We start from the raw sequence: 26170 nt of genomic DNA, 5'->3' as shown, positions 1-26170 counted from the left end.
TGACTACGTAATTTTTCATCATTATAACTAATTCCTTAGCATCGGTTAGATTCCTGCTCAAATGTCATTTTCTCAAGGAAGCCTGACCTACTGAAATGTGATAGTTCCCTTGACCCCTGAAAAGGAGTTGGCTCATTTACTCAGCTCAAAGCTCTTAACCCTCTATGGGAGGGGGAGCATGCAGGTGAGCGGGTGCAGAGGCCAGGATGAGCACTTTTGGCAGTAGCAGAACTCTGTGCAGGCCCATGGCAGTATCCTGGGGTTGCATGCGACCCCTGGAACACCAGAGAGTATGTGTGTTCTTTTAGCTTTGCCACCCATGGATGGCTTAGGTGTTACCTCAGTGGAGGGTCAGTGTGACAACCTCTTGAACCCACACTCAGGTCTTCATCTGGCATTCAGGATGAATCAGGTCATGCAAACAAGTTGAAGGGTGGTAAATGTGGAAGATTTTATTGAATGGTGGAAATGGCTCTCAGTAGGATGGGGAGTTGGAAAGGGGATGGAGTGAGAAGGTGGTCTTCCATGGACTTTGGCCATCCCTGGCCAAACTTCTCCAAGGTCCCACCATCAAGCCATCCCTCTGAATTCAACCTGCTTCTCTCCAATATCCAACTGCTTCTTCTCTCCTTCTTGATCATTTTGCTGCTCTGCTGGTGGGGACTGGGGTTTTCATGGATACAGGATTGGGGGTGGGGCGGGCTGGGTGGTTTTGGAAAAGGCAACATTTGAGCAGGAAAAAAAGAATTTATGTTCTCACTTTGGGCCATGAGTCCAGGCTTGATGGCGTGGTCCTCGCCCAGGACCTCCCCATTCTACCCAGTATTTCCCTGACTCCTGTCCATATCATTACCTCCCAAACTTTATCAATTCCTAATTTTATATATTTTCATACTATTATTTGCAATATATTTTATTTATTTTGATTCCTGATATATTAAGTAAAAGTAGGTTGCTATTTAAAAAGGAGCAGGGAAAAAGGAATTGATGGAAATTAAAACTACACTTGCCAATCCTTAAAAGTAAAAACAAGAGCTAGAAGATATCATTTAGAGAAACTCCCTTGCAACAAAGGACAAAAAGACAAGACAGAAACATAAACATAAGACAATTCAACTCAGAAGACCCAAAGCCTAACAATTAAGTGTTCCTGAAAGAGGGAAAAGAAAAAGAATGGGAAGAAGTGGCTTGACAAAAGAAAAAATGTAATGAAATTTTCCAAAACTGAACAGGATAACCAATCGTACACTAAAACTTTTAGATGTTTATCTCTGAGGAAGGAAGCTTGAGTGAGGGGAAAATATTAGTTTTTACTTGTATCCTTTTGTATAGCTTGATATTTTTAGTCCACAAACAGGATTACATTTTAAAGTTGATTTTATATAAATTTGAAAACAATATGAATGAGAACATTAAAGATGTGATGAAGAATTATGTACACGTGTTTTCTTTTCTTTTTTCTTTTTACTTTGTATATTTCCAAAGACAGTGCTTGGAAACGTCTGCCCTGTTCTCCTGCCTCCAATCTAAACACTAGTTATTCCCCTGAGTTAGGAGAGTCCCCAGAGCAGCCACAGCAGGAAGGATCTGCAGGAAAGAGCTGGGACAAGGATGAGGCAAGTGGGGCACTCTCCTTGGATACAAAAGTTGAGTGGTGCTACAAATCTCAGGAAGCAGGATAAACAATATTTTAATGCAATATTTTAAAAAACCAAAATTAATGAAAAGTCCATGATTAACAAAATAAAATTTTGAAATAAAGGAATGATCACTATTACTGAATATTATTTTTTGCCTCAGTTTCCAGGATGATTCAGCATACTCCAGCTAATGCACATGAGCAAATTTCAGAATCCATTGTATTCTTTCCCCTTCTTAGAAGCAACCAACGCAGACTTGAGGTGAGGATCAGAACAGAGTGTGTCCTGGAAAAAGATGCTCTGAGGGGAATTATGTTCCCATGAAAAGAAGAAGGCATGCTGTTTCTCATGAGAGTTTTTTTTTTAAAGAATCAGCCCTTATCTCTGCCTCCACAGATTCTTTCACTAGGGGTCTGGGTAGGTTGATTGAGGCCAGGAGAGTGCTAGCACTTGAAGTTGTAGTGAAAAAGGAATACGGAGACATCCTCAAGGGACCTCAACAGGATACTGACTACTTCTTGACCAGTACATCACCTTCCCCAGTAGAAAAAACTGACACCTTTACCACTATCCACACGGTGGCTGCCACTTCTGCTTTCAGCGCTAAGCCCGATGAATAGGTAAAGAATAACTGTAAAGACCCTAAGGGGACAGTACTTAGCAAAAGAAAAACAATCACCAGACCCAGAGGAGACATCTCACAGTGAAACAGCACTGTAGAGGAAAGAGAAGAAAAGGGGTCCATGAAATAATAACAAAAATACAGAAGTTCATGGTAGCACATGCATATACACATGCATACACATTACAACTTTTCTAAACTTAAAAAAAAGATTATTTTTAAATTAAAAAGAAATCATGGTGTATTGAAGAGGAAGGAATTACAGTGAAACTGAATGATCAGGTAGTTCAAAGGTCTGGTAATACAGAATAAGAAATACATATAAATGTCAAACATACCAAAAACATATTAGAATTGTAGGACAGATTCAGGAGGGCATGCAGACTATTGGTAAATATCCACAACTGGTACGACTGACAGGAAGATAAGGCACAGAAGCCAAAACTGTTTGGATAAATCAAATAAGTTGTTTCCATCTAAAGTGTTCAGAAAAAAGGCAGAAGAATTCAAATACGCAGCAGCAAGATCAATTACACTCTCCAAGGGAGGTGCAACTCTTCTGGCCTCTAAGGTCTACAGAGTTGCAGTTAACAGCCTCCAAGTAAATCACATTTATTGTCCAAGATCATACCTGTTCCCTTTTAAGTCAGCCTTATGTACATAAGCCTAGAACATTCCAGGATGGAATCTTGTCTGGAAAACTGATTGGGAACTCTCACCTAGGCCAAGTGTAATGTCATCAGTCTGGAGGTATGCAATGCACAATATGATTGCTAGGGTACAATAAAGAGTTTGTCATGCATCAGGTGCAAGCTCCACAGCCTAACAGAGCTTGATCCTATTATCTTCTTGCTATAGGGCCTATCTTGCAAAGAGATCTAAACTAGGAATATAGGAGTTCCAGAAGAAGGAAAAATGACAGATGTTGGAGAGGAAATCGTTGAAAATATAACATTTTACAATTCCTTTGAGTAGCCTCTTAAAATAAAAACTTCAGACAAATTAAATTTAAGAATTTATTTGAGCAAATAACAATTCATGATTCAAACAGTGCTCAGAACCAAGAGAGTTTCAGAGAGCTCCACCAAGGAACATGGGCAGGCAGTATTTATAGACAGACAAAGGAAGTGACTTAAAGAAACAGCCTGATTGGTTACAGCTCCATGTTTGCCTTATTTGGGCATGGTGTGACATTTGTCTGACATGGACATGGTCTAACCAGCTGGCAGCCTATGATTGGCTGAAGCTCAGCTGCTGTGATTGGCTGGGACTAAACTATTTGTTACAAGAATATACTCAAGTTAGATTGCAGGTTGTTTGCCTACTAGGTTAGGTTGCAGGTTACATTACAACAGCAGCTTTAGGCCAAATTTAGTTATTTAACAGGAGGGACGACTTGAATTTTCAAATTAGAAAGGCTCACTGAGTTCCAGGAAGGTTTCTGAAAAAAAAGACACCTGTTAATATTGCATATATCCTGATAAAACCCTCAATTCCAAGGAAACATGGTAATATGCCTCCAAACATAAAGAAGTGGTTATTTACAAAGGGAAACAGAAAATAACCTTTCACATTGACCTTCTTACCCGCAACACAGGAAGTGAGAAGAGAATTGATCATTTGCCAGCATGAAAAAAAAAAAAAAAAAAAAGATAGGTATCGATATCCAAGGATTCAAAAATGTTTTTAAAAGAGTGTACTCCATTGGAGATAATTGCTAGATAAAGGGTTCTAACCAAACAAAAATAATAAGTAGAACAGAAACCTCAATACAGGAGAAAATAAGATGAGAAATTACTGAGAGCACAGACTTTGAAATTAGGGACAACCATATTTAACTAATTTGGGGCCACTGGGATATAAACAAATGAAATGTGTTCAACTTTTCTCTTAACTCTTTTTAGAGAAATATGTTTGCCCTGGGCTACATCTTTCACTCTGCTAAATGGCTATAAAATGGGAAAAATTAGAGAAACTTTGAAAGTCTTATGTTGAGGATAAGAGAGTTGTCTCATAAGCCATAAGCTAATCACATCTGGACTATTACTTGAAAGATAACTAAACTATACTGTTTGATCTCTGTATTTAAGGTCTCTTTGAAACAGCAGCTCAGCTCAAGTAATATACTATGTTGAAGCACATAAAATTGCTGATGTTCAATGTGTTAACTTTGGCAAAATGGCAATTTAAATTTCTATATAGTAAACTTGAAAAGCTCCTGTATCTGTTCTGGTCTCACTGTTTTCCTCAAAGAGACTTTGAATGAGGCCATACATTATTCTTTCAATACAGGACGGTTTCTTTGTAAACAAGAAGTGTGTAAACAAAAGTCATGGTGGAAAGGAGAAATAACACAATCTATTATATTCTGTCAGAGCGTATAAGGAAGGTGGGGCTTTGAATATTCAGAGGACTTTGTTTTCTCATATTTGCTTCAAAAATAGGAGAAATTTTTTGCAGGTATCTTTGTGTTGTCTGTTCTTTCTTCTTGTTCTGCTCTTGTGGTTTTTTTCTCTTTGTATGCTTTGATTATTTTTTCAAGGTGTTGTGGGGTACTTATTTGTAACAAATTTTGAAGCCTAGGGTGAAGGCAGATTCCTCCAAAAAACATTCATGTATGTTTCTGCCAGGTACCTGGAAACACTACCAATCATTTAAGTAATTAAGGAATTGCTTAAAATTAAATCACAGTTTGCACTGCATGATTAATACAGATAGTGTTAATTGTTGTTATAAATCCATGAGACAGCTAGCAGTGGTTACAACATCTCAGGAAGTTGTTTTTTCCTCTCGCTTGGCTCAGGGTTGAGGCCAATTTCTTTGCACTCTTCTGGGGTGAGAGGGATGGGGATAGTTTAATTCCTGTTCACCTTTATCCTGAGGATATAGCTTTTTGCTACTTCAGCTTTCAGGGAAGAGCTGCTACTTGACTCCTCACCCTGGGCAGACCCTAAGCCTTGACTTCAGAACTTTATGTTCTGGTGGAGACCTCGAAACTGAAGGTCAAGTTTACTGAGTTCAACAAAGGCTTTCAGGATAAAAGTGGCTTCAGTAATTGCCTTACTGCTCCAGGTTCCCGCTTTTTGTTAGAAGTTGTCCAGTGAAGTCTTTTAATGTTTCCAGTTATTTGGTACTTTCAAGAATTTTTCGAAAATTTTTACCCAGTATTTTTTATTTGTTTCCAGTGGGAATGTTGATTAAGATAACCTAATCAGCTATATTACTAGAAATAAAAATCATCAGTAAACGTAAAATAAGTATTTTCAACTATTACATTTGCAAAAGTATTGTGGAAGTTAGAGATGGAAGTCTCTGCCACATAGATGTTTACAGCACTTCACCTGACCATGCCCTTCATTATTTTATTTATATCATCTGATTGACATGGAGACTCATGAGCCAACTTGAACATGTCCACAAGGTTCAAATAGTATTTTTGAAATTAAAATTCCTGGGTAAGTACTCAATGGCTCTTGATTTCCAGACATTTTATTGGATACTCGAACACCTTTACTCTACATCAAGACATTTCTTTATTTCATATCAAGCCAAACCTCCAAAATTTGTCTCAAATACATTTTGATTGATGACTGAAATCTTTCAAAGACACAAATTTGAAAAATCGTACAAGGTAATTATAACAGGAAGAATCATAAAATGAGTACACATCTCAAACTGTAAGTACAAAGGAATGTGGATCCTTGTCTCAAAAATATGTAGTACAAAGTTCAAATATTAGTCAAAGATCAGGAATGCAAAACAATCCCGTTGTTTCTGTGAGTACAATGTGAAAGTTAGTCTTTGCGTAGCCTTTTTCTTTCCTTTTTCATTAGTTCTTACTTTGAGAGAAGGTACAAAAGAAATTCTTTGTTCATGATGTCTACTTCAGGAACTGTTAAGAGCATTGGCATCACAGAGGCAAAATGTACCATGAAACATTCCTTTGTATTTTACATAGTTCCACGGGAAGGAACTTATGCAAATAATAGTCACAGACAAAACATATCCTGGTGACATCATGATTTCACTGAAAACTTTCCAACACTAAAAAAAAAAAAAAAAAAAAAAAAAAAAAAAAAAAACATTGTTTTTCTTCCATCATTACCATCCCCACCAGTGGCAACAGGCACATCCAGCTGTTGTTTGTACAGAAAGAAGGTTGTTGAAGCCCTGCCCTATTTTTGCTGGTCTCATCCTTCAGCATATTTTCAGAATGCTAAAATTATTTCCTCGTGTTATGACCAAGGCTGGAGTTCTTTGTTCTATAACTTCTTTCTGATTAAGATTTTTCAAGAAGTTATTAAGAATAAAAAACAAAGAATTCAGAGCAAATATTAAGGAATACACATATCTTTGCTTGCCATCCTGACAAAATACTAATCAGTTGCAAGCTGTTATAAAAATGGACACGTAATTAAAATCATAAGACAAATAAATTAAAGTCAATAAGAATTTCATCATCATAATCTATATCAAATTCAAAACAAGATTTTTAACTGATTTTGGTAGGAAAACCAAAGATGTCATACCTACTAGCTTCATCATTGTGGTTTTAAGCAGAAATTATTTTGGCCAGGCAGGTTAAATATAGTGAATGCAATTACTTTCTTCTTAGAAGAAAATATTGGCACTAGTGCCATCATTATTATAGTGCCTAGTAACAAAATCTTCACTACTTATGCCGAAAATACTGAAGAAAGGTAATGGAAATGCAGAAAAGTGCTTTCTGAGTATATATAGGGCTGGTATTTGGCACTATACCCTCCAGGCACAGAAGGTTTCTGAGATCCCTAAAGCAGGAGCCACAAGTGCCTAATATAGTGTTGGATAATATTGTTTTACAATATATCTTGTCACATGGATAAATCATTCACCCTTACTTTGAATATGTAGGCTTATTGGAGAAATAGGTAAAACGTAGGTACATGTTACCTCATAGCAATCTTTTTGCATAGCCAAAATCTCTATCTGAAAAAAAATCATGAGTCTGATGCCAAAATATATTTTTCACTAGACATGTATTACATAGCAATGAATTGGGCTAAAATTCAGAAAGTGAATTTCTATTCCAAGCCTCTTAATTTGTTAATTTCTTTAAATAACCATCACAGTGATAACTTAATGTGTTGAAGCTGAGTTAGAAGATGACTGGCGGAAATACTAAAATATAAAATAAATAAAAGCAAGGCTTAATCCCTGGTGTTCCTTTGGGCCTTGGGTCAATCTTTTTAACTTTTATTTGGTTTCTTTTTCTGTAAAATTAGAGAATTAGACTTAATATGGTGGCTTTCCAATTCTTTTGGAACAACCACCGTTCAACGTGCCCTGATAGAAATGCTCCAACAGTAGAGCTGCTGTGGTTGAAAGGGAGTGGCTATCAAAGCCCGGCTGTGGGTCCTGCTTCCCTGCGGCAGCTGCTGAGGATGCTCTTGAGCACAGTTTGATAAATAATGTGCTAGGCAACAAAAAGACTCTGGACCCATTCATAATGTTACAAGCAGAAAAGAAGTACGGAAGGGAGGGGGTAAGAGAGAAAGAATAAAAAAGATGTCTAATTAGTGCTTATCTCAAAGTGTAAAACGCTTTCTTAAATTTACTCATTCCATTATTTTGAAACAGTGGTTGAAATTTTTTCAGTGCCATTTTTTCCAAGTTATTTTCTCGTAAAATAGAGTTGGAACGCTTTTATTTTCTCTGTGCTGTAAGTATTTTCATTATATCTATCCCAGGGAGGCAGTTGTGGCAACACTACTTGGTGCGAGCCAACATCTTTTTCTCCCTCTTTCTTTCTAGCAAAGCTGAGTTTTTTCAACATGGCTATGTGCTCAGTTCAAACTAATCACTTCCCCAGGCACTTCAGCACTTTGAGATAGTCACGAGGCAGATTTCTGGCCAATCAGATGAAAGTAGAAGACTACTAGATGAAGTTTCCGGAAAGCTATTGTGTGCTTAATTTTTTAAAAGATCCATTTTCTTGTGTGTTAATTTGTTGAGTAAATTGTTGGCACAAATCTTTGCCCTTCATCCTTCCTACTTATTTCTGCATAGACTATGGGCATGATTCCAGAAGCAGAAGAAAATGTTTATTTACATATACAACATACATACACGGGGGTGCTCAATGATGAGTAACTTAGAAAGGTGGTTAGAATTGGGGGTTTATGTACCTAACTTAGTAGGAAAAAGGAAGAAGGAAGGCTTCTATGTTTCTTTAGTTAAGACAAACGAGTTTTTATATTTTACTGATTTGGATTTGCTTCCTGTCATCACTATTCTTTTTATATACACCATCATTATAACACATACGATATTGCTTTTGAGCCAAAGAAGAAATTTGGAATTTATCTCTAGCAGCTTTGAAAAACCGGGTAACAAAATGGAAGAGTTACGGAAAGAGGCAGGGTGTTCTCTGTCTTGTATCTACTTGACACTGGCTTCCTTGGAAAGGAAGTAAAGATATAGAAAGTCAATAACTAACTCTGAAAAACAACCACTGAATTTCTGGACAATGCTTTTACAAACTAGGGCAGTGAGTTCCTAGCTAGGAATCATCATCATCTCATAAGACCTATGAAAATCATGTTGGACTGAGGAATCTCCAACCTACCTGAACTCAAAGTTTTAAATTAAATTTAAAAAGAAAGAAGTTAACTTATAGATGTGAAATAAAGTTAATAGAGTGAAGGACATATAATAATTCTCAAAAGAAAACAATATGAAATAATACAAAATGACGTTACGTGTTTTTTGTTGATATACCAATGTAAAGTGTATTGATAAGAAGCAAAAATACTTGATATTTTAATGCAAAGTATTAAATACAATGAATTTGGTGATAAGAAACAGATCATATTTCTCTAAAATGTTCAGAGACTAGAATATTTTTCTGAAAGTCTGTACTTTTTTTAAATAAACAAATTGGATTGAAAGAGTAGGAAGAAATACTCTATGTCTAGAAAATATATAATTGAGTGGATATCCACACCATAGAAAACATTTGGGTGATAATTTTTAAAAGTGAAATTTTTATTAGCATATATCCTGTCCAACCAGATTGACAACTGTGGATAATGCAAAATTTTCACAGAGACAAGATAATTTAGGAACTTAAATACTGAAACCTCTGCCAAAAGTCTCATTCTGCTATCAGGAAAGCATGAGATATACTTAATGTTGATAATTTCAGTATAAAGATACTCAGACAGTCATCTGATACCAAGTCAACCATAAGAAAATCTGGCGAATTATTTCCAGTTTTTTAATATTACTGATACAGACAGGAGGCTAGGAACCACTGGGTAGAAAAGGGAGGTTCCCCAGCAAAACTCCCACCCTCAAGCCTGGAAACTGTGGCCCTAAATGAAAACAGTTATCCCTGTTTACCTGCCCAAATGTTTTTTTTCATAATCACCCTGGCCCATCATGCCCCTGCATCCTGTACCCACAAAAACCCCAAAGTCCACTGGCAGAGGAGCAGAGCTGTGAGGTAGAAGAGAGAAGGGAAGAAACATCTGACTGTCGAAGAGGCAGCTGGACTGCTGGAGAGGAGTTTGACTGGTGACAGCTGAACTACAGGGGAGGATAATCTTCCCACTCCATCCCTTTTCCAGCTCCCCATCCTGCTGAGAGCCACCTCCACACTCAAAAAAACCTCCACATTCACCATCCTTCAAGCCCATGTCACCTGATTCTTCCCAGATGCCAGACAGGGACCCTGGTACCAAGAGGGATGAATGTAAAAGACTGTCACCCTGACTCTCTGCCGAGCTGGTTAACACTTAGCCATTGGCAACTGCTAAAAGAGCGTTAATTGTAACTCATGTTCTCTGCTGTAATCATGGAATATATATATATTGCAATACATATTCTATATATATACTATATATCATAATATATATTCATACTCTGCTTTTTCATGTAATTTGCTATATGTTTTTCCTAGTAAATAGAAACAGTGAATAGATTCATACCTAGCAATATGGGTAAATATTTAAACAATGTGTAATGAAAAAGAAACAGATATTTAATATGCTATTTATAAAATGTAGATAAAATATAACAACTCATTTACATAAATTAAAAATACTCAGAAAGCAGCATACTTTATAAAAATACACAGAATCAAAAATGTACATTACATAAAATTGAATGTTAAGACAAATGGGCTTTTATATTTGTAGTGCATGTAGTGGGGATACTATGAAGATGGAAGTGGAGTATAGGAATAAAAAGGAATAAACTCAGTAAAGAGAGAAAACCAATGATGATAGTATGGAATAAACAGGGTGATTAACTTAACCCTTTGTATCTAAGATCCAAGAACACTCTGATAATGATTTTTAATAAATATAGTTTAATAAATCATGATTTTAATAATCATGATTTTTATAATACTGTTTTTAAGGTGGTATAATATTAAACTAAATGGATGTGACATACATTCTTTAACCTTCTTCTACTGCTGAACATATACTTGATTTATTGTTTTTATCTATGTAAGTTGTGCTACTCTGAACACTTTTTTATGAACATATATTTTTCCCCTATTTTGGATGGTTACTTTTTGATATATTATCCACAATAAAACCAAATTGTTGAAAGCATATGACATCATTACCGCTCTTTGTATAAATTCAAAAAGATTGCTTGAATTTACAATGTCAAAAGCAACCAACAGAAATGCCAATTTCTACATACCCTGAGGACCAGTAGGTCATGTTGCCTCTGGCTATATTTATATTTTTTATCTATCCATATTTCTGCCCATTTGAAAGGCAAAAATCTTGTCTCACTGTTGTTCTGCTTCTTTGTTAATCTAATCAATGTCTATGGACTATCAACTAGTTTCCAAAATTATTCTTAGTATTAAGTTGCATTTATTTGAATATAAGATTATACATGGTCCACTTTTTCTTTTTTTACTAACTTCATTTCCTCCTTCGAATCAGACAACATTTTTACTTTTTTTGTTGACAGTTACTATGAATGTGGGTTTATTCTGACTAATGAAATAAACTCATGGTCATCTTGAAGGAAAACTCATTATGTGATCTTAGCATCAATAAGTAGGAGAGGAAATGGAAATTCAGTATGGTTCCATGCATTTTATTGCTATCTATGCCCACAAGGATTATAGCAGTTCTGAATATAAAATACATCCTCAACAAATATGTCATTTGCTTTCGTCATAACCCTCTGTAATCCACTTTTTCCCTGTTCTGAGCCTCATTTTCTTATTCATATAATGTGAATAAAAATAATGCCTGTCTCAAGAGGAAGCATCAAGGACAAAATGGGAATATTCATTTTATCACCTAACTGCATTTCAGGAATGTGAGTGATGAATAGCAGGAAGTTGTGTTCATATTTTTATTCTCAATGCCTGAATAGATGATGGTGTCTGAAAGCCTTGCCAGTTTTCTCGCTGGATTTTTTTATTGAATAAAATAGTCTACATGGTGGAAGAGTAGGCATTTCCCGGAGTGAATTTTTTTAAAAAAATGAATTTGATAAACATTTTTATTTTCCCAGAATTTGGTCTCACACAAAAAACAGATGTCCTACATTGGATCAAAAGGGATAAAAAGAACAACAGGTAACACCATGAATTACTGGAAATGACAGATAAGTCTGTACCAGGCACCTGACAATGGTAATTTGAAACAATAAAAGACTAAGCATTAATTTAAACTGTTTCCACGAAGTAAGTCTTCCATAAGCCTACATAATTCATACTGATCCTGCTTGATCATTTTGTATTATGCTTTTATTGTGGGATTTGACATGGTACTATTTTGTTAAGAATTTTATGAAATAAATCAGTCTACAATTTTCCTTTCTTGCAATGTTTTTGTCAAGTATCACAATTACACTGCCTTCACAAGATGAATTGGAAAGTGTGATTCCTTTTTCCATTTTTGAAAAAAATTTGTATGATTGGTATAATATCTTCTTAGACTTGAGGTAATTTACTACAAAAATGATGTAGGCCTACAATTTTCTTGGTGTAAAGGTTTCTGAAAGAAATTTTTCTTTTCTTTTTTTGAGATAGAGTCTTGCTCTTGTTGCCCAAGCTGGAGTGCAATGGCACGATCTCAGCTTACTGCAACCTCCACGTCCCGGGTTCAGGCAATACTCCTGCCTCACCCTCCTGAGTAGCTGGGATTACAGGCGTGCACCACCACACCCAGCTAATTTTTTGTATTTTTAGTAGAGATGGGGTTTCACCATGTTGGCCAGGATGGTCTCAAACTCCTGACCTCAGGTGATCTGCCCACCTCTGCCTCCCAAAGTGCTGGGATTACAGGCATGAGCCACCACACCTGGCCGAAATTCAACATTTCTGATATATAAGGCACTTAAATGTTGTGTTTCACCGGGTATCAGATTTGGTAAGTTGTGTGTTTCAATGAATTTGATCATTTCATCTATGTTGGCAGAGCCATACACATAAAGCTGTTCAAAATATCTCTTCAAAATCCTTTTGATTTTTCTAAGATCTAGAGTAATATCCCATTTTTCAACCCCGATATTAGATTTTTGTGATTTCTTTCTTCTATCTTCATCTGTCTTGCTAGAGTTTATAAATTTTATAAATTTTATTAACCTTTTCAAAAGCCACCTTTTGGTTTTGCAAATATTTTCAATCATGTCTGTTTTCTACTTCTTTTATTTCTGCTGTTACCATTATTACTTCTATCTATTAGATTTAACTTTCTCACCTTTTGCTAATTTCTTCAATATTCTTATGATTATCTTAGTGTAATTACAATGGCTTATTACAGTAGAAACTTAGATCATTAATCTTAAGGATTCCTTTGCTTCTGACAAAATCATTTAAAGCTATAAGTGTTCTTCTAAGTACCATGTTAGCTGCATACCACAAATTTTCATATGCTGTGTTTTTTATCAGCCTTCAGTTCAAAATTCTTTCTAATTTCTTAATGATTTCTTCATTTATTCATTGGTTATTCAGAAGCAGATTTGTCAATTTTCAAATGTTAGAACTTTTCTACATATCTTATTGAGGTAAAACTTAAATTTTTATGGTCACAGAGGGTAAACACTAGTACTATCTAGTCCTTTGAAATTCTCTGAGACTTGTTTTATGGTCCAGTATAATCTATCTTGATTCATAGTTCATGTGCACTTCAAAATAATGTATATTCTGCACTTGTTTGGTGGGGGTCTCAGTAAGCGTCTGTGAGGTAAAAAAATGGTTGACAGTATTATTTATATTTTCACTTTTCTTGCTTTATTTTTAATTTTACTATCCATTACTTGAAGGTGTGTGTTAATATCTCGAAATATGGTTATGGATTTTTCTATGTCTTGTTTTTATCTATCAGTTGTTATTTTATCTGTCAGTTGTTTCATGTATATTAAAACTGTTTTAGGCACATTCACATTTAAATGAAGTCTTTTTAATGTAGTCACTATTGTTACTGATAGCATATAGCTATTTAGTTTTATTGTAAATAGCATTTGCAAAGTACAGCATTTTTTATCCTTTTTACTTTCAAGTTATTTGTGCCTTTTTAGCTAAAAATGTATCTTTTGGAGACAGCATATGTACCTTGGTCTTGCTGTTTTATACAGATTAACACTGTTTGCCTTTTTACTGAAAAATTTTGTCCATTTACATTTAATGAACTGATTGTTGTGGTTGAATGTAGGCCTGCCCATTTTTTCTTTATTTTTTTTCTTTGTTTTAATTCTGTTATTGTTGTTGCTTATTCATTTCTCCTTTCCTGACTTCTTTTGGTTTAATCAATTACTTTTTGAATTCTATTTTGATTTCTTCATTGACTTTTCAATATATATCTCTGCATTTTTGGCAGATGCTCTAAAAATTACAATACCTATTTTTACAAACTTACAATATATGTAGAGTACTACTTTATATGAAATATATAAGAATCTTTAAAAATGTAATTCAGTTTTCTACCCCATATTCTCTATGCTTTCTTGATAAATACATGCATTTGTAGATAATATATGTATATATTATATTACATATGTGTGTGCATGTATGTGTGTGTGCGTGTGTATGTGTATAAACCCCGGTCTACAGGGTTTTAATTTTTGTTAATATGATCACACAGTTTTTAAAAGTTGTTCCCTAGCATAAATAGTATATGTTTTAATGCTTCTATGTATTCATGTGTTTACTTGTTGTGCAATGGATAACATCCATTGTCAATAGCTTTATTTGGGGTTACAATTATATAAGAAATTGTCACTTTTTACTTTATATGCTTATATGGTTTGAATATTTAATAAAAACCATCACAGGTCCTAAAAAAAGTACATAAATAAATAAACAGTTGTTCTCAACCAAGGCCAATTTTGCCCTCTGGGAGAAATTTGGCAATCTCTAGAGACATTTTTGATTGGAGGAGGAGGGGTGCTGCTGACAACTAATGGGTAGGGGCCAAGAGTGCTGCCAAAAATCTTACAATGTATAGGACAGTCCCCCAAACAAAGAATTATCTTCTGCAAAATGTCTGTATTGACAAAACAATGAAATGTAAATGTGTAGGTCTTAGTCCAGTTTACTTACTTTCAGCTAATTAAGGACATTTGTTAAACATGTTCAAAGTTCCAAAGTCCCTTCAAATACAGCATTTATATTCAAACCTAAAGAGCTAAACTCTCTAAGCTCATTTGAAGTACTTATTAGCTGATGATGAGTCACTGAGTTTGTTAAGTGAATTAATCATGCTGTGTGATTCCACATGAGGGATTTAAAGGCCACTGGAAAGAAGTCAGAGCTCCAAACAAGGGAGTCTCCACTACCAGCTGTTTTCTTTTCCCTCTGTTTCTCCTGGCATGCAAATATCATCAAAGTCATCATTATTGGGTTATCTTTGTTTAGAAGTATGAGAGAAAGAGGTTAAAAGATAATTCAAGCACAATTATATTTGCCTATTAAATAAATCCTAATAATTCAAATCCCTTCAGACAAAATTATCACACATTTCTTAAAGTACAATATCTGGTTTCCATTTTCAAAGGATCTTTTTAAACTTTATAAAACACACTGTTAAAATGATAATAAAGCCAACTTTGGCAAAGAACACAGGATTTCAAGCTACAGTTGGTGTGAATCTCAGTATTCACTACTTCCTAAATTTGTGATTACTGTCCTCTGAGACCTCCTTCAAGTCTCATTACTATATTTTTTTAATCCGTAAAATATAGATAATACTGATCTCAGATGATTGAGAAACACTTTGCACCAAATCGAACACAAATAAGGTGTTTAATCCAAAGCTTTATTCTATCTTGAGAAACTGATGTGTCAACTCTGTGACGGCCTCGGTGGATGAGCAATATATCCCCAGTAAATTGGCATTTGTGCTGAGCTATCTACTACAGGTGACTACATCTGCGCCCCTGGAGACACAGATGCAGTCTGTCACAGATCATTCATTTTAATTATGCCTACAGTGAGTAAGGGAAATAAATGGTGGCTGCAACACTCTTTTACTATCTTCCCAGGGAAACGCAGTGAATTCATCTTGGAAAAGACTGGTTTAGTAGTAACCTTCAGTGAGTGATCTCTTTACCCAGAAGTCTTTGAGGCCTGCAGCTCACAAACCTGATTTGCTCAAGGAAGTCCTGAGTTACTGGGTATTCTGAAACCCATGAAAAAAGAAGGGTCCAGACAATACACCCAGAATTTTACAGGACAGTCTCAAAATTGCCAGCAATACTAAAGTCACTTTCATACCACCCTCAAAGATTTACTACAGAGGCCCCTGTAGTCCTCCAAGAACAATCAAATCAAATGTATGCACACACACATACACAGACACACACACACACACAGATACTCTAACAAATGGCATATCTTCCACCTTATGCATCGACTGCCACAGCTGCTCTCCCGACAGGGTATTCAATCATGCAAATGTCTTCTGTTTGAAGGCTGTTTCCACTTCCAGTCAGGCACGTTGTTTTCAGCACATCTGACAAAATAGGCCAGATCTGCCCAGCAACTTTTGAGAGGAAGTGCAACAAAAGACATCCAGCTGTGCTGAAGTAAAAGGTCTTCATTCATCACCTTCCATCAGTCAAAAAGCAAAAAGAGGCTGACGTTATTTGTAAGAAATTTAAGGGTGTTATTATTCACCTGTAATTAAAAAGAATGGTTTGATTTGGCTTTTAGCCTAGAGAAGTATGAATGCTTATATTTTGCCAGGTTATGAATTTTTCCAAGTACTGAACAGGTCTGAGAATGAGGCAATAAGATGGAGGGACTTTGAAAAGTAGAATTTTCCTCAACCTGTATTCATTTGCATTTTGTTTGTTTGTTTGTTTTTTAATTGATTCTTTATCTTTGCTTTTCTACTTTAGAGAAGTACTCCCAGAAAATAAAAATCAAATGGAATTTTGAGCCTATCAACATGAAAAGTCCATGTTAAAGGCTTTAGATTTCCCAAAAAGACAAAATCTGAGAAAATGTATTACAGACGAAGTTGCTTTTTCTTGATATGCTACATATTCAGAAACAGTAGAGAGATCATGGTTTTTGTGGTATAAAGTAAAAAAATATGCATGGCAAGCATAGTAGAGATAGATAATTTTTAAATATTTTTATGTATCTGAAGTTCTGGAAGATGAATATAAGAATTTGCCAAGAGATTTTTAAAATGAATTCTCTTTCAGCTCTTCCTTTTATTCCAGGAAGAGCTTAGGGTGACTTGAAGACACATTAAAGCACAATGTTAATATTAATTGGATGAGAAAAACAGAACAAAAGAAAAAGCAAGAAGAAAACATAAGATGAAGCTAAGATTGAGGCACATAAACCTAACATATATCAATGTATTTACTAGAGCTAAACTACACATGTAGCCCTGAGTTTTCTAGCAGCCAATTCAAAGAGGGAGCTGAGATTAGTTATGTGTAATGCCCACAAAGTTAAAACAGAAGAGGCACATGTATTATTTGGGTATGTTAATGAGCATGGTCTCATAGGTCTGGAATTTGGCAGTAAACGTGTTTTCTAAAAATATGTGCTGGGAAAGTTAACAATTTTCAGTAACAATTATAAATTTTTTATTTTTTCAGAGCATTCATGTGTTTTTCTGACACCAATAAGAATAAAAACAAACAAAAACATCCTTCAGCATTACCAAAATTGTTATTGCAGGCTAATAGAGAGTATATGCACTCCATGCAGGTCTTGGTCAATGTCTTTATCTGTTTGGGCTGCTATGCTAATACCATGGACTAAGTGGCTCATGAACAACAACAAAATATATTTCTCAACAGTTCTGGAGGCTGCCAAGTCCAAGATCAAGCCACCAGCAGTTTCGGTGTCTGGCGAGAGATTGCTTCCTGGTTCATAGATGGATGGCCATCTTTTCACTGTGTCCTCACATGGTAGAAGGAGCCAGGGAGCTGTCTTCACTAATTTTATATAAAGGCACTAGTTCTATTCATAGGGGCTTTGCCCTCATGACCTAAGCACATCCAAAGACCTCATTTCCTCATACCATCACACTGGGAATTAAGATTTAACATATGAATTGGGGTGGGGGCAGGGACACAAATATTCAGCCTATAGCAGCCAGTATGAGCAGCACAAAAGAGCAGTTTCAGGTAAAGGGTTTGAAGCCCTGAGATCTTGGTTTTATTATGACTCATTGCATTCAGTAGTACACTGAAGTGCAGGAAGGAAAGGAATGGAGGCCACTGAAATTTAAGCTACTTGGATGCCCTATATAATATTTGGTATTCTGAAAACACTTTACACTTGCCAGTAAGTGAATCCAGATGGTATTCAAATAAGTTTAGACAACATGATTATCTGGACTTGCTGATGTGGAAAGTCAGGCCCTGACTGGTTTGCCCAAGGCCTTTCAATTCCTAAGGAGCCACCATACAGCTTTTACCACTTCCTGTACATCCAGTAGGCCAAAGAGAGTCCTGGAAGAAAACACAGACTTTCATATTTCTTGTTCTTGGCTTGGCTCAGCAGATCACAGACGCTTCTATACAAAGGGGAAAATTTCTATCATAACTTGCCTGGCCATTTTTTCAAGGATTTCCTGCAAAGCAACCAATAGCCAGTTTTTCAGATCTACTGCCTGATTCATTTAGGTCCATTTTTATTAGTACTCAAGTTATTTTCCTGAATAATTACAAAGAAAACCTTTTCCCACTTACTCATCAGAAGGAGAGCTGTATAAGAATAGCTGGAACCCAGAAAAGAAAATATACAATTGCAAGTTTGCATAGATGCATTCTCATTTCTAAACAATACAAAAAATTATTATTAAATTTTGCTATTTTCAGGATGGACATTGTACATTTATTCTCTGGGGCAACTTTTCCAAACTTTCCGACTGAGGAAAATTACCTCATCTTCCCTACTTGTTTCAAAAAGTAGATTCCCCAGTCCCACTCAGACTTGCTGAATCAGAATCTTTCAAGAAGCTAAAGGCTTATTCGGGGAAATTATGTCAACAAAGACTCTGGACCCTGGTCGAGATTCAATTAAAATCTCACTTCTGCCACCTATGAGCTGTGTGAATTTGGCCAAGTGGCTTACCCTCCCTGTATCTCTATTTCTTCATATGTGAAATGAAAATCTAGCTCCTCATGGAGCCCAAATTTAAAGACAGATTAGTAAATGAAAATTCAGCCAAGGAAATCAAAGAGAAGTCAAAGACAATCTTTGAATCAGTCTATTTCTAAAGAACTCAATGATGTTGAGAAAAGTCACCTGACTTCCCAAGGTTCTACTTTCTGTTAGATTCATTCAAGCTCTACAATTGGTGAGAATGAGAATAATTTTCAGGACAAGGATGCATTCTCATACTTTTAGATATTAGATGAAAGTGAACAATCCAAATCACCTTAAAATTGGAGTACAATTTAGAAAGAATAAATTACAAATATGTCGTTTTGTCATTATACACTATTCATGCTTCCAAATATTTCTGATTTTAAATCCAAACATATATCTAGCAATGAGACTTTATAAAATGTCTTAAGTAACACATCTTTAAATAGCTTACCAAATTGCAGAAAAAGCAGACATTCATTTTTTATGAAAAGAATTTTCTACTCAAATTAACTGCAAAATTATCTTAAGAAAAACCTTCTCAGAAATGACGTGCTCAAGAAGACACAGGCAGGATCTTGATCTTGACTAATCAGTGGAAACATTGGGAAATATATATTAGAATGAATAACAGATAGAGCCAAAATACATAAATAATGACTACATTTCTTAATTACTCCACAAAAACTGGTTGCTGACAAGCCAGATGGCACAGGTCATTAGTGCCTTTTGGCTCTGGCATCCCTACCAAAGAAACCCAGGACTGGAATAGCACCACTATTGTTAGAGCCCCTCAAAGCACAATACTCTAAAAAGCCCTCCTCATTGCTGGGGAACAATGCCTTAAAATTCTTTTGTTATTCTGCAATGCTTCAAAATTTGTTAAGTCTTGTCCTCTTTTACCCTAAGGGACTTTGGAGACTTAATTAATTTATCCCATGTTTGCAGACATGGGATAAATTCAGTCACATCACAAAAGAAACAACACAGTTCCAAATGTTAATACACACTTCCCTCTAAACTGTGAATCAAGACTCAAGCCATAACCGGAAAGAGTAATGTAACTGCGTTTCTTTCTAAATAAAGGGGACACCGTAATAATATTAAAAGAACAAGGATTTATAAGCTGTTAATTGTATTATGCAATGTGTTCACCAAACTCTGATGCTTTTGTTTAAAGTATAAAAGCAGTTGATGCTTTTACGTAATTATTAATAAACTATAAGAAAGTTAAATACTAAGGGTAAATCTTGAGAGTAGGGCATTCCATCTTTCTGAAGCCTCTCTCCCTAATATCCAGCCCCATTCTTTTGAATGTCCTCCAGAACCTCTGGTGGCTGGTGAAGATGTTGCTGCTAAGAAGCTCTAAAATTGATCAAATAACTTCAGTAACTAAATCATAGTCAAGATTTTATTAACAATTCAATGAAAGAAACAGGAGCCTTGACCATATTGGTCAAAAAAGATATTAATAAAGTTTTAATAACTTATTAATCAAGTTTACCACTTTTATTTGAAGGAAGTCATAATTAGTGTCATGAAAAATCTGGTGTCATGGTTAGGGTTTATGTAATGGACCAATCTGGAGCAACGTGGAACCTTACAGTAGGAAGTGATACACGGACCAGCAAAGGCCTCGTGAATTCCGGGTTATGCTTTTCCCGTTTTCTTTCTTGGCTCCAAAAACAGAGAAAACAATGGTAAAACAGTGTTTCTTTCCTAGATTTGACACTAAGAGTGTCCTGAAGATGTGCCCCAAAACATGGCAAACACAGCCAATGGTGACTCTGTCCCTTAATATCTGTGCATAGCAATTCTCTTTATGAAGCCCATAACTGCTCATGGACAGCCACATAGGTAGCGTTTGAAAACAAGCTTACATCTTGGCTAAGGTCTATAAGCTCCTTGCACACTTTCTAAGGCTGTCCTAGCCCTCTCAGTTTTAGATGCTGAAGCTTTTAAGACCCACCTTTAATAAGGCTTGCTTCTTTGCTTAAGGCTCACTGCCTCTGCAGAAATTGATACTTGCCTGTAATCATTACCATAAACTGCAATGATCTGTCTAAGTGAAAATCCCACAGGGCTTATTCCTAAATCCTAAAGCCACATGCAAACCCAGCCACATTCCACCACATAGGTCATAACACACTGTCCAACTTAAAGGTACGAATCCACCTACTAAAATCCATGGTTGAAAGCCCTGACCCCACCCCCAAGTTTCTTCATGCATATTTTTCTCTGAAATTATATGCCCGTCTTCAAATTAACAAGGTTCTCAATAAATGAACCAAACATCTCAAGATGAGCATGAAGGGACCTAATAAATATTACCCTTCTCATCCACATAGGTTCTGTACCAATTGGAAAATAAGACGAGAATCAGCAAATGGAGCCTCAAACTAATATTTTATACATGTTAAGTTGGAAAAGATAGCTTTTTGAAGTAAAACTAGCTCCCAACTTTTTGCTTTGGTCTTGAAAAACTTACCAAAGAAGATTTTGAATTTGCAAACACTTATCCAGGTCATTGCCTCTCTCTGGACCTGGTGGAGAGAGAAGAAACAAGAGACCCAATCCCCATCCATGAGAATCTGACAGATTAGTGCTATCCAACTGAGAAGCAATATTCCAATGTCAGATGCACCTAACGGCAGGTTACCAAAGACAGGCAATTCCTTTTACCTCCCTTGCAGTAGTAAGGGATTAAGAGTAGTAGCTAAGGGATTAGGAGTGCTTCACCAATGTGTGTCCCTCCACACAGATAGAAACATTAGGCATCAGAGTTAAGCATTTCAATCCAAACACTTAAGACCTATAAAAAAGTATTTCTTTGCTTCTTATAATAAATTAGTCATGTAAATATATTTTTCTTTTTTCCAGAGCTTTGGAAAAGCTTAAAGCTGAGTATGTTACTCAGCTATAACAGTTTTCTCTATTAAAGCTATTTGCACTTAAATACAAAGAACATATCAAATAAAATAGCAATTCCTTTGTTTTATAAAATTTAAGCTTTCCACATTTCAATGAATTCTAAGACTTGCTTTACTCTAAGTCATCAATTTAATGTGATTTACCGTGACACATTTCAGAACAACACTTTTGGGCATAGGTATCCCAGCAATACAAAAACAACCCACTGATTTTACAAAAATACTATTGTCAAATCCTAAAAACAGACAGATGCATATGTTTTTTTAAAGTTTACACCTCGTGTTGTCATAAATCAGGGCTATAGGTAAATGGAAAGTTGGAAGAAATGATCAATAGTTTTGAGTTAAAAGCTAAATCAGTTTCACAAGTGTTTTTCTCTGTAAAGTTTCTTTGGAGATTATAAGAAAATCACAGGTGAATTAAAGATATAAAACTCCTTCCTCTTTCACTGCAGGACTATTTTTTTTTCACATCATTAAGTTCATTCCTTTCTGAAAATGACTCAAAATTATTTTATTAAAATCTGATTTTTCCAAACCGAGGGGATGGACAGGAAATTATCTTTAAATAAGTATACTCTATTTAGTGCTCTCTGTTGGTTAAATCTCAGTGTGGGAAACAATATTTAGTCTTTCCAAAATTCTTCACAGTTTGATCCACTGACACGATAGTTTTCTTAATTTCCTGACCAACGGCATTGTATGCAATTTTTGTACATGGTCAACAGCTGGTGCCTTTAACCCAGCAGATGTTTTTGTGTCTGAGCTGTAATCACTGTACAGGCAGAGTCCAGGATTTTGTTTTCTTTCACACTCTTCTCCCATATGCAGAAACTTCATTTAGAAGACAAAAGGAATGTGCATAAAAACACACCACAGGGTGTGGATGGGTTTAATAGATGCAGTCCCCAGTGTATAAAGAGCCTAAATCTTTCCCAGTACAGTGGGATTACACAACAACCACTGAAGTCATTTGAAATGGCTTCTAAAAGACCAAAGCCCACAGCCAGTGGAATCACAAAATCATAGAACACTGAACTTAGATGGGACCAGTGCATTGTGTATCAAAGCTGAGTAATGGGTATTTTTAAAGGAAAAAAATGACTTAAGCTTAGCCTCCCACCATGTTGATTTAAACTGTTTTTATCATAGTGTTACTTAAATGTGTGCAATCATAAAACAAGGTGCAAGCTTCTCATGCCTCTAGTTTTCATTCTTCCTGGTGGTGGGAGAGACTCTGGTGTCATGATGCCTTGGCGTGGTCCCACCTCCACTGCTCGCTAGCCATGTCACGTCAGACGGGTTACTAAGTTTTCACATGCTTCATCAATAACAACATAATCCACCTTACACATTGTGTGAGTATATGAAATATATATATAATAATACATACCACATAACACTCAGTAAATGATAGCTATTGTTCTCCTTATTATTTGTTTTCAAAACCAAGTAACCACCAAAATTCAAAGTTTACTTAATTTAATGTGATGCATGTGATTTAAATGAAAATATAGGTATAGAGCATTTTTGAATGGAATAATCAATCAGCCCTCATGTGTAACTGAAACTCTTCCTGTTAGCATTTTTAAAACCAATTTTAATAAAAGTGTGTGTTTTTTTTAGATGAAGTCTCGCTCTTGTCCCCTAGTCTGGAGTGCAATGGCAAAATCTCGGCTCACTGCAACCTCCGCCTGTCAGGTTCAAGAGATTCTCCTGCCTCAGCCTCCTGAGTAGCTGGGATTACAGGTGCCCACCACGTCCAGCTAATTTTTGTATTTTTAGTAGAGACAGGGTTTCACCATGTTGGCCAGACTGGTCTTGAACTCCTGACCTCAGGTGATCCACCTGCCTTGGCCTCCCAAAGTGCTGGGATTACAAGCGTGAGCCATCACACCTGGCCAAAAGTGATATTCTTAAGTTGTCTTAATCACTTCAGGGTAAGGTAAATATTGTAACATTATTGAAATCTGTAAGTGCATAGCTAGCTTAACCACTTCTGCATTGATGAGGAAAATTATACACTGCCTATTTCGTGTTACTATCACAACCAAAGAAAATTGAAGTTGGTGTCAACAACAAAAAGGAATCCACTCAGGATTCACCCATGCTAATGGCACAACTGCTATGAAACAGATGTTTCTGAGATAGTGGGCTGGAATTACCTGCTATAGACTTAAGTTTTCCACCTTTTTACTCTATTTGAACTACTTTAAAATATTAATTTCCAATGAAGAATATGTCTTTCCACCTTTACTTGAAAGCTAAAATTGTTTTTTTAGTATTTGGATGAACAAGAATATGTTTATATTCATTTTTAAGTGAATGCTCTTAAATGAAAAAACAATTGTAGAAATTCCTAGAGAAAGTCTTCAGACTTCTGACAATATATCCATAAACCAGTCTGAAAATCTCTATACACTTAACCTTTATGTATCAATGTAGATACAGATTCTGTCTTATTTATACATATTATGCTCAGTATTTATTTGCATTTACAACCAAAAGAAAATGTCAGCACAATAAACTTTAATATTTGCATACAGTATTTTTAAAATATTATATATTTCACTACACAATGTATTTTTATGATCTGCATTTATGTGTTCTCTGCCAAGTTAGCTGGCTGATGAGGACAATGGTTACTGTTTTCTAATTTCCTGCTGCATAAATTTTACCCAAAATGGGCATCTTAATTTTAATGGTGGTGGTTGGAGAAAAGGTGTTGGTGAAAGGTGATGCACAAAAAGCAAACAAAGAGAGAAGTGAATAATGGAAAGGGATGGGAGAAATTATCAGTGAGCCATCATTCCCAGAGGTTAGAACTTCTAGTTAGAACAAATCATTTTTGTGAATGGAACATTCTGAAAAGAAAATTTAATAAAATATTTTTAAAAGGAGCACGTTGCAACAATATCTTCCCTAAAAAAGTCATCAAATATTCTGAGGTTTTTGAAAGAGTAGTCTAAAGAAAGAAAACTATTTTACAAAGAGAACTCACAGATAATAGAAATTTTAAAGCTCGTCTCTCTTTTTCATTGAAAAGGAAAACTCAGTGCTTTGAAGTTGGGCAAGTTCAACCTGATAACACAACTTTCCTCTCTCAGTAGTACTAAGAGCTAAGAAATGTTTAAAACATATCTTTTCTTTTCATTTTGACCAATTTACAGCAGTCATAATTGTGCGATTATGGATGTTATTCTCCGTAATTATTATTATTATCTTTTTGGGGTTTTTTTTGAGACAGGGTCTTGCTCTGTGGCCCAGGCTGGAGTGCAGTGGTGCGATTTCTTCTCACTGCAAGCTCCACCTCCTGGGTTCAAGCCATGCTCCTGCCTCAGTCTCCCGAGTAGCTAGGACCACAGGCGCCCGCCACCATGCCCGGCCAATTTTTTTGTATTCTTACTGGAGACAGGGTTTCACAGCGTTAACCAGGATGGTCTCGATCTCCTGATCTCGTGATCCACCCGCCTCGGCCTCCCAAAGTGCTGGGACTACAGGCGTGAGCCACAGCGCTCGGCCTGTTCTCCGTAATTCTTATTGATATTTTGTTTAAATGACTTCCTTTAATAGATTTGTCAATAAGATTTTAATAGTATGAAACTATCTATCAACGAGTTCAATATCTGTGACCTTATAAAATCACAAAGAAGTTTCAGAGCATCTGATACTCAGTTCCCTTTCTAAATGTGAAGTGCTTGTATTGTGTGAAAGGCTGAAAAATCTGCACATCACAAAAAGAAATAGCAGTTTGATAACTTTGTGAAGTGTTTTAAAATAACCAGGTTGGCTTTCTACGAGTGATAAAGAAAACGTTTTTACCTACCACAAAAGTAATAATATATATTTTAAAATAAATACCCAAAGCTGTGTCTAATATTTTCTTCGTCTAAATTTTATTGGATAGTAAGCTATTCACTTATCCTAATCACAGCAACTGACTGATATCATACTAGATCTATCAGAAAGAGATTTCAGAAGACCGAATTTTCTCTTTTATTTCTATGTGATCTAAAATTAACTTAATATAAACACAAAGCCTTTTCTTGAATTCAGATAAAGCATCCCTTACATTTTCAGAAGTTTCCATCATGTGAAGTAGTTGTATTACAATGTTCGCATTTACAAGTGAATGTTTTTAATAACAACAGTGGATCATATGCATCAAGGATCCTCACATCAAATCTTTTCCACAATGAAATCTTTCCCTAGCTACTTAAACACATATATTGTTCACATTTCAAATGTATTTTCCAAATTCCCAATCACTAATATTTACATCTAGTTTATTTAATGCTCTCTAAGAATAATTTTAAAACCCTAGATTTAGGACAATAAATTGCAACAAATAAAAGGTGAATTTGAAAATAAACCTTTGAAAGAGAAGCTTCTTAGGCTA

The 26170-nt window shown here is 35.6% G+C and overlaps 1 long non-coding RNA gene across 1 annotated transcript in view; it reads right to left on the bottom strand.

The window, feature by feature from the left end:
- The window catches only part of LOC107129819 (uncharacterized), a 499418-nt gene that overhangs the window by 41152 nt on the left and 432096 nt on the right, over window positions 1-26170 (bottom strand). The gene's annotated exons all lie outside the window — the stretch shown is intronic.

This window comes from Macaca fascicularis, chromosome 5 (assembly GCF_037993035.2).
Source record: "Macaca fascicularis isolate 582-1 chromosome 5, T2T-MFA8v1.1".
In the NCBI taxonomy this organism is placed as follows: Eukaryota; Metazoa; Chordata; class Mammalia; order Primates; family Cercopithecidae; genus Macaca; species Macaca fascicularis.
Note: the sequence above shows the minus strand (reverse complement) of the source record. Positions and strands in the feature narration are given on the sequence as shown.